The following is a 9,212-nucleotide window of genomic DNA, read 5'->3' on the forward strand; positions in this document are numbered from 1 at the left end:
CAGTGGATGGGGGGAGGGGGGTTGTTACTTTGTGAGGGTGAAAAGGGTAACTATTGCATGGTTCTGTACACCTGAAACTAACAATAAAAAAATTTTAAAAAAAAATAGAAAATAAATAAATAAATAAATAAAAATGTATGCATGTAATTAATCCCAGTGTGATTTCAAATCTGCTGTGTAAGAACCTTATGACAACAATGCTTTTGCTTCCCATCTTTTGCACTGTCATCTTACTTTTTTTGTATACTACTATTTAGTACAGCCAGCCAAATACATTTTAAAACAATTAGAAATAAGAAAAAAAATGTCTTTTGTATTTACTTTACTTTCAACAATTTCTATAGGTCTCCAATTCTTTGTGTCAATCCCAGGTGACTGTCTCATTATCACATTCCTACTGCCTGAAGAGTTTTCTTTAATATCTATTGTAGAGAAAGTGTGCTGAGAATTAATTCTCTTAGCTTTTGTTTGTCTGAAAAAGTACTTTTCCTTATTTTAAAAGATATCTTTTATGGCATAAAATTCTGGCTTAATCATTTCATTTTTGTTTTGTTGTTTTGATTACTGTTAAGGTGCCTCTCCATTTCTTTATACTGTGAATAATGTCTGACAAATCTGCTATACATTTTATATTTGTTCCTTTCCAGGGAATATTTTGTCTTTTGTGGCCAGCTGTCCTCTAGATTTTCTCTTTATCTTTAGTTTTCAAGATTTTGACTATTGATGTGTCTTTTTGTATGTGTATGAGTGTGTGTTTACTTGAAATTTTCTAAGCTTATTAGATTTGTGGTTTGAGGTTTCTTATTTTTTTAAATTCTTTGTCATTATTTTTAATTAAACATTTCTCCCTTTTTCCTTCGGTGATTCCAATTAAATATACGTTAGACCATTTCACATTGTTTTCCAGCTTTTGGTATTCTGTATCTTCTCCCCGACCCGCAACTCTTTTTTTTCTCTTTTGGCTTGAGTTTGGCTAATTGCTATTGACCTTTCTTAACTGAGCTGCTAGAGGCTTCCTCTAGTCAGCCCTCTGGGAGGACACCAAAACTCCACCCCACAGCTTCCTGTGCCAGGACTTCCGGGTAGCTAATGGCTTAATCTTGCCTCCCCACTGGCCAGCTACTATACCTGGACCTCACCTCTGTAATGCCAGCATTAAGTCATTTGCCAGGGCTCTAGGAATAACTCAGAACACCCAGGAAGGTCCAATGTGGGGCCATGGCCTGCTCAACTTCTCCACAGAATGGACCTTTCTGAACAGAAAGTCCTCACGGAAAAAAAAGCGATAATGGTGCAGTTCATTTTAAAACTATTTCCTCAAGATGGCAGTAGTAGTACGAAAAAAAAAGCGATAATGGTGTAGTTCATTTTAAAACTATTTCCGCAAGATGGCAGTAGTAGTACACCAGCAATACCAACAATCACTTTCTCCCCACCCCCACAGGCCTCCTTGCCCTGCCCATCCTGTTTGAAAAAAATGCTCCCAAGAGGCAAAGGCGGCAGGAAATATGGCTGCCTTGCATCTTGAGTTTGAGAAAACCTGCGCATACTGCTGCCTTTTTGCTTTGGTTTTCATCTGAAATCATAGTGAGGCCTAAAACTACCCGCTCTTATCAGGCATCTTATCTTTGCAAGAATTCAGTTTCCACTAAGCCTAGTCTTCACACTTCTGTTGTTGTTCACTCAGCATTATATCTTCAGCATTTTCACAAATGATCAAGTTGTCCACTTCTGGGGCAAGTCTCAAGGATCAAGACCAGTTAGAAAAAGAAAATGTTTGGGAATTCAACTAGGAGGGAATCTCTAGTTACTAGTCCATGTGCCCTTGCTTGGCTCATCTCTACCATTCTCAAGAATTCTACATTTTTCTAGGTAAAAAGCTAGGCCTTTGTTTGAATTGTTGGCAGCCATTTGACTAGGGCCCTAAGAGGAGGGCCCACACAGCTCTCATCACAATACAATGCAGCACATGGCAGGATGTACAAATTCCAATTAGAGGTAACTCAGAGCTTTGCCTCATGCTTTCATTTACCATTTGGAACACAAGCACTTTCCCATGTCATGAAATGGCCTTCAATTCCTTTACTATGACTTTATTGGGAGAGTAGGTGTGTGTATTACCATTTATCCCTTAGAGATCAGTCTTAAAACCATTTTCCCATTAGTAACTAAGATGTGCTTGCCAAAGATTCAGCAATAATCATATGCTGATCAAAAGTAAAAGCGCTGTCATAAAATATTATATTAAGTACTGACAACCTTTTGCATATTTACTCTCATTTTCAACACACACACATAGCACTATATTTATGGTAATAAAGTATGATAAATTTACAATTAAATTGGATGTATATATGCATCATATTTTAAATCCAAAATTTTCACTTCTGATTCCTGGGTAGATTGAAATTATCATGAAACATTTGCAAGACCTGGATTTTAGACAATAAAACATTTGCAAAAAACGACTTGATTTCCCCATTAATTAAAGGATATTAATTAGGTTCTCACTTAATCTTTTTTATTCACACACAGGAGATAAAATACCTACAATGCCTATTATAACTCAAGAATCTTGATTTTGAGGCTTGCCTTACTTAATCATTAATATGATAATGTATACTTTAAAACTAATATTGGAACAGGCACTAAATATTCATGCCCCAGAACATTAAGGCTTATTTTTTTATATTTCTCAACATTTACACCAATTTTTAATCCTAAAATTTTCTTTAAAAAGTGTAAAGACAGAAAATGGCATTCAATATATGAAGGTTGAAATTGGTATCTTTCAAATTCAGTCACCCAGATGTGTACCCTAAGAAAACTTTAAGATGGATGCACTCATACCCTTCACATGCAGCTATAATTTCATTAATGTCTCCTTTTATTATAAATATAAATAAATATAAAAATAAATATGGATATAAATATGTCAACTGAGAATTTCAAGTTGAAAAGCATACTCACTATAACACTGACCATGATTCTAAATATGTAGCTTTTAAAAATGTTTATATATATCCACATATATATTATATATATATAAATAAATGTACACACACACACACAGGTTTGCTTCTCTTTAGGACTAACTGGATGCATACTGGGTGTAGTTTTGCAGTCTTCAGCAGTACCTTATAATATTTGCATACTTGCATTATCAGTATGTTTTTGAGTGCTTACAAATGTTTTTATATTTTAATCTAGAACACTTTTCTACTCCAAAAAATTACAAAAGTTTCACCTGCTTCTGGAAAATCATTCAAATTTTGAGAAATTATACAGTAAAAAACAAATGGTACCTCAATCAGAGAAGAAATAAACACTTAAAAAATGTCTGGCCATTATGCTATATACCTGAAATTAATATAAAATAATATTGAATGTCAACTGTAACTGAAAAAAGAAATAATTAAAAAAATATAATAAAAGAAGTTGCATTTCTAATAAAAAAAAGTCTTTGCCATGCATTCTTATCTATTCACTTTGCACATATAAATACGTTTAAAAAACAAGGCTTGAATTCCCTTCTCCTTTGAGCATTAAAACATGTTTTCATACCTTATAGCTTGAATGCTTTTAAAAACATCATTAAATATTTTTTGGAATTCTGAGATGTTTTAAAATTTTGCCACCTGTTTTTGCATTTTTAGAAACAATCATGCTTCTTTACAATGTACCTGCTACAACAGCCATGTATGAAGAAATGAAGCGAGGTCACAGGTTCACTTCTGGCAAACAAGGACTTTTAAAATGTTGGGTTCATCTTCAATCCTCTTCACTTGAATTTGGTTCCCATCTTTTTGTGGCAAGTGTGATCTAGCAGAAGTGCTAACCTCTCTTATCGTGGCAAGGTGGTTCCACTTCTCTTCAGGCTCTCTCAGCTCCAATTTGGGTGCCACTGAGAGCTCCAGCAAACACATTGTGTCCTGCTATAACCATCAGGAATTGTCCTGTCCTCTGGCTAGAAGAGAGACAAATACCTGCAGGCCCAGAACTGTGTCTGTTAGTCGTTTCCTGTGGTCCCGCCCACGCTGAGAGAATACCAAGAACCCGTCCGACGACTTCCTGGGCCGGACTTCCTGGCAGCCGCAGGGTGTCCTGCCTCCCCACCTCCTGCACCTGGACCTCACCTTTGTCCGGAGCTCCAGGGAGCCCTTTGGAGGAAGCACTGAGCTCCGGCTTCTATCCCAGCACAGTCAGCCGCCCCACAGAATGGATCTTTCCAAAATGAAAGTCGTTTCAGAGAAAGCTTTGGGGGTTTTTGTAGATATTTCCTCACGATGACAGTGTTGCTCCAGAAATTCAATCTAACGCTGCCCTAGTGCCTTCTTCTCCCGCCCATCTGGTGTGAAAAAAGTGCGACCAAGAGACAAAAGTGGCAGGAAATATGACTGCCTTGCCGCTTGCCCGGTTTAAAGAAACCGGCTCACACTATTGTGATTTTTGCTTTTGGTTTCCATCTGCAATCAAACTGGGGACTAAACCTACACTCTCACTTATCTTTTCGGTTCAAGAACTCAATTTCCACTTACCTACTCTTACAGGTTCTACTTTTTCTTCACTCAGCATTATATCTGCAGTGTTTTCTTTTGATAACAAATTGTGTTGGGATATCAGGGTGCAAACCTCAAGGATCCAGGCCTAAGAGGAAAAGAAAATGGTTGCACCTAAGGGCGTGGAGAAGTGCAAATGTAGGTACCAGTACCTGTGATTCTTGTCCTTGCTCCCAGGTTCCCTGGAAGTCTTCTTCCATTTTCTGACGTGGGCGCTAGGCCTTGGTGTATTTAGGAAAAAACAGCTATTTGTCTAGAACCCTAAGTAAGTGTCTAGATAGTTCTCAAGACTCTCTGCTTTATAGTGCCCACCTGGAATGATACACATACTCAAATATGTATAAATTCCAGTCAGAGTGGACATGATTTAGCCTCATGGTTTCATCATTTAACATTGGAACACAAGCACAACCTTAAGTCATTATAGGACTTTCAGTGAATTCTTATGACTTTATTTTGTATTTGTGAGTCACTGATTATGTCTTTGAGACCATACAGCATTTTCTCATAAGTATAATAACTAAGACATGGTGCTGTGAGTACCACTGATAAACATTGGTTTTATGTTTTAACATACATGTACAAACTCACTTTCTATGTACTCATGCATTCATTTCAATATACACATACAAATGAGTATATTTAGCTTCCTACACAACAGTAAGTTTGCATTAAAATGAGATTTACTTGTATGTCATGATTTGGATCATATTTGCATGAAAAATTTGCAAGGCCTCATTTATAGAAATAAAATATTGTCAAAGAGGTTCTTGAGTCCCATATTCATTAAAAATCTTAGGATCTCTGAAGAAATGTTCAGTTCATAAAACATTAGTTAATGACCGGAAATTTAATGCCTGTGATGCCCTCTTCAGGTATAATGATTTGAAGGCTTCAAGGTGAAAGCATTCACATTTTTTATAGTCATCAATAATATTTCATCAATGATTCCCTTTATATTTATTTACTGAAACTTAAGGCTTGCAAAATTTTCATAATAATGACAAATTGCCCAGGAAAGAAGTGAAAATATGACCCAAACCATGACATGTTAACAAATCCTATTTTAATGTAACTTTTTTGTGTGTTAAGCTAAATATTAGTATATATATACATATATGTATATATATATACACATATATACATACATACATACAGGCATACACACACAGACTCACACACATGTATATACGAGTATTGACATGGTGAAATTTGAGTGAAGTTTAATGAATTTTTATTATAATAATCACCATGATTAAAAATACATAATTTTTTCACATGTGTACACAGATGGATATATATGAATGTACTAATATGTATGTTTATTTCTCTTTAAACAAAATTGAATATATACTGAAGGTAGTTTTGAACAAAACCTTCATCATTATCTTATGCAATTTCCATATTCTCATACAATATATATATTTTTTGAGAACTTGGAATTTCTTTATTCTCCTATAGGAAGAGTCGTTTTATCCAGGAGATATAAGAAAGAAATACCTGCTGCAGGCAAACTGTTCAAATTTTGAGAAATCATAAGACCAAAAATAATGGTACCTCAATCCCAATTAGAATACTATTAAAGTATCATTCTCACCTCGTACTTATACAATATACTAATAATTTTTTAAAAATAAAATTCAAATTTCTTCATAACTCTGGTGTAGAAATATGTTTTCTGCACTTATGGTAGCTAGAGTACTTCCCAAACTTCATTAAATATTCTTTGATATACTGGTTATTTTTTAAAGAGTAGCCTCTTATGTTTGGAATTTCTCAAAATTAGACATGTCCTTAATAAGTCCAGGTAAAATAGCCATTTATAAAGAAGTGCAAGGAAATCACAGGAAACGCCAGCTCAGACAAGGACTTGTAAAATATGGTTGTATTTTCAATCCTCCTGCTGTGTATGCTCAGAGATAGATTTTGCAGGTCTCATGAGGTCAACACAGCAAGGTGTCACCAATAATTTTTTGTGCACACATTTATTCTGGATTTGCTATTGAATTATAATATAATATAAACATTGTGAAGAATCTTGCAGAATACAGGAATCTCTGAAAGACATATAGAAACACTTCTTCCAAAATCAACCTAATCCAAGGGAACCAATATGGACAGCTTAATGGGTACATGTGTTCAACAATTGTAAACAAGATATGCCATTCTTCATGAGAGCTGATATCATTTAATCAAATAAATAAAGCCTACTGCTGACCAATAAACTTCTCTATTTGCTCACAGTATGATTGAAACACAAAAAGATTAATCCACATATAAACACATCATTATTTATTTTCTTTAATTATATCCTGGTTATACTATAGGTGGAGTTTTGTGTTATTGTTTTTTCACTCAGCATTGGATAATGGTTACTCATAAATTTCTCTTGTTGTTGATCAAATTCTAATGATAATATATGCATCTGACAAATAAATCATAAATTGAGCAATTATAAAACAGGAAAAAGAGGATACTCTCAATAACATAAACTCAATTGATATATCAGTGTATTCATTCTGTCCTTTTGTATGCACTGCATTTGTGTGCATGTGTGTGTGTTTGTGTGCTTCTGCACAGGGGTTTTTTACTATAAATTTCAAATGATATAATCCTTATATGAAATTTTCTTGTGGTATGAAATTTTTTCCCCATGCTTTCCTCCGGTCTTTCATAGCAAGGTCCCTTGAAATGTCATTAAATATACCTAAGAAGACTGGATTCTATATTAAGTAATAATCTGAAAAAAGCTTTTGTTTACATGACCATTAAAGGTAAGACATTTAATCATTCCACCATGTACATAGAGCTGTGGCTATTTTAATAGTAAAATGGCATCTTACAATAAATGATCCTTTATAACTTGCAGTTTCATTAAATTTATAGTGGGGCCATTTTTAAAAAATGACTGTGAATTTCAAAAGTACCCTGGTTCTTTTTCAAAAGTTCAATCCTTAAGACAAGCATCATTAAAACATGTAGGCTCTACCTTGTATTCTTCCCCCCATCCCAGCTTTATTGAGATATAATTGACATATACTCTACCTTGTACTGTACTTTAGAGGTAGATTCATCCTACTATTAGTTTGCTTAGAAGTCTTCCAGATATATTGCTTTGTGTGTATTCACGCTTTAGAATTCAAATGTGTTTGTTTGTAGGTAATCAGAAGGTAGAAAAAACCATCTTTCATTTTCTTTTTCTTTTTTTTTAAGATTTTATTATTGGGGAATCGGGGAAAGGGAACAGACAAGTTGCTGTCCTTTTGTTCTTCAGTCTAGTTGTGGAGGACGTCACTTCACTGGCCCATGTTGGTATTATCACTGCGCTCTTCCCGGGAGAGGCAGTCCCTTGCCGTCCAGTGGACGGCCGCTCATGGCGGCTCACGGCAGCTCATGAAAGCTCATGCCAGCTGCCGGCCAGCCCCACTTCAGCCTACACTGTCACTGGTGGCGACTCATGGCAGTCCACCTCCAGGTCAAGCTGTTGTTCACCATCTTAGCTGTAGAGGGCGCAGCATCACTGGCCCTCATGTGTGATCCAAATCGGGGCCCTGTGGCTCAGAGCTGGCGTCCCAAGCCAACTCCTAACCCACGTGCCACTTGGCCGGCTCTCTGTTTCTTTTTCTTTGCAAACTGAGAGGGTTTGATCTTGAAGATCCAATAATTCTATTTTTTCTTCTAAATCAATAGTGTGAGGTAATAAAGATTGGAATTTAGTTTTTATGAAGTCTAAAGTAGTTTCACTTATGTGTTTGTAGGAGTATGTGTGTGTCTGCAATCCAAAACTTTAGATGTACACAGAAGCATATAAACGTGACCCATAATCAAGAGAAAAATTAGTCAATAGAACCTGGCCCAAGTATAGCTGGATAAATTGAATGAACAAAAAAAGGATTTTAAAAGAGCTCTTATCAATACATTCAAAATTTAAGGGCAAATCAGACTATAATAAGGGAGCAAAACAGAAAATTAAATAAACAAATAGAAACTAAAAATCAGAACTAAATGGAAATTCTAAAACTGAAACATTATATGAAATGAGAAGTTTGCTGGATGCTGAATAGACTATTTAACACTGCATAAAATATATCAATAAATCTGAAACATAACAATAATCAACCAATTTAAAACACAATACTAAAAAAGGCTAAAATGATGGACAGTCTCAGTGACCTTGAGGCTAATATTAAACTAACTTTCATGTACTCTGAGATCATGAAGGAAAGAGAGAAATTGTAGGTCAGAAAAAATATTTGCAGAAATAAAAGTAAACAATTTATCAGATTGAATAAAAATTATAAATGTTCTGATAGAAGATCAAATAACCCAAATGACACAAATAAAACCAAAATAAAGACAAACATAATCAAATTACTGATATAGAGAAAATCTTAATAGTAGGCCGAATAAAAAGACTGATTACATAGAGGAGAACAGCTGTAAGAATGACAGATGACTTCTCATTAAATTTGATGCAGGGCCGGCCGAGTGGCGCGATGGTTAAGAACTGGCTTGGAATGCCAGAGGGCTCCGGTTCGGATCCCACATATGAAGGCCAGTGACACTGCCCTCCACAGCTAAGATGCTGAACAACAGCTCAACCTGGAGCTGGGCTGCTGTGAGTCGCTGGCGATGGTGTAGGCTGCAGCCCCT

The 9,212-nt window shown here is 35.5% G+C and overlaps 1 long non-coding RNA gene across 6 annotated transcripts in view; it reads right to left on the bottom strand.

Moving 5' to 3' along the window:
* Positions 1–4,117, bottom strand: part of LOC109388881 (uncharacterized) — a 63,576-nt gene extending 59,459 nt beyond the window's left edge. For 2 of the 6 annotated variants that reach the window (XR_002125280.1, XR_002125278.1), the window contains exon 1: positions 3,684–4,117. This is a non-coding gene — a long non-coding RNA (uncharacterized LOC109388881). The remainder of the gene's footprint in view (positions 1–3,683) is intronic. The other 4 variants (XR_002125279.1, XR_002125281.1, XR_002125277.1 and 1 more) reach the window with 3 other exon arrangements.
* Positions 4,118–9,212: the final 5,095 nt, after the last annotated feature.

This window comes from Hipposideros armiger, unplaced genomic scaffold (assembly GCF_001890085.2).
Source record: "Hipposideros armiger isolate ML-2016 unplaced genomic scaffold, ASM189008v1 scaffold_210, whole genome shotgun sequence".
Taxonomy (NCBI): domain Eukaryota; kingdom Metazoa; phylum Chordata; class Mammalia; order Chiroptera; family Hipposideridae; genus Hipposideros; species Hipposideros armiger.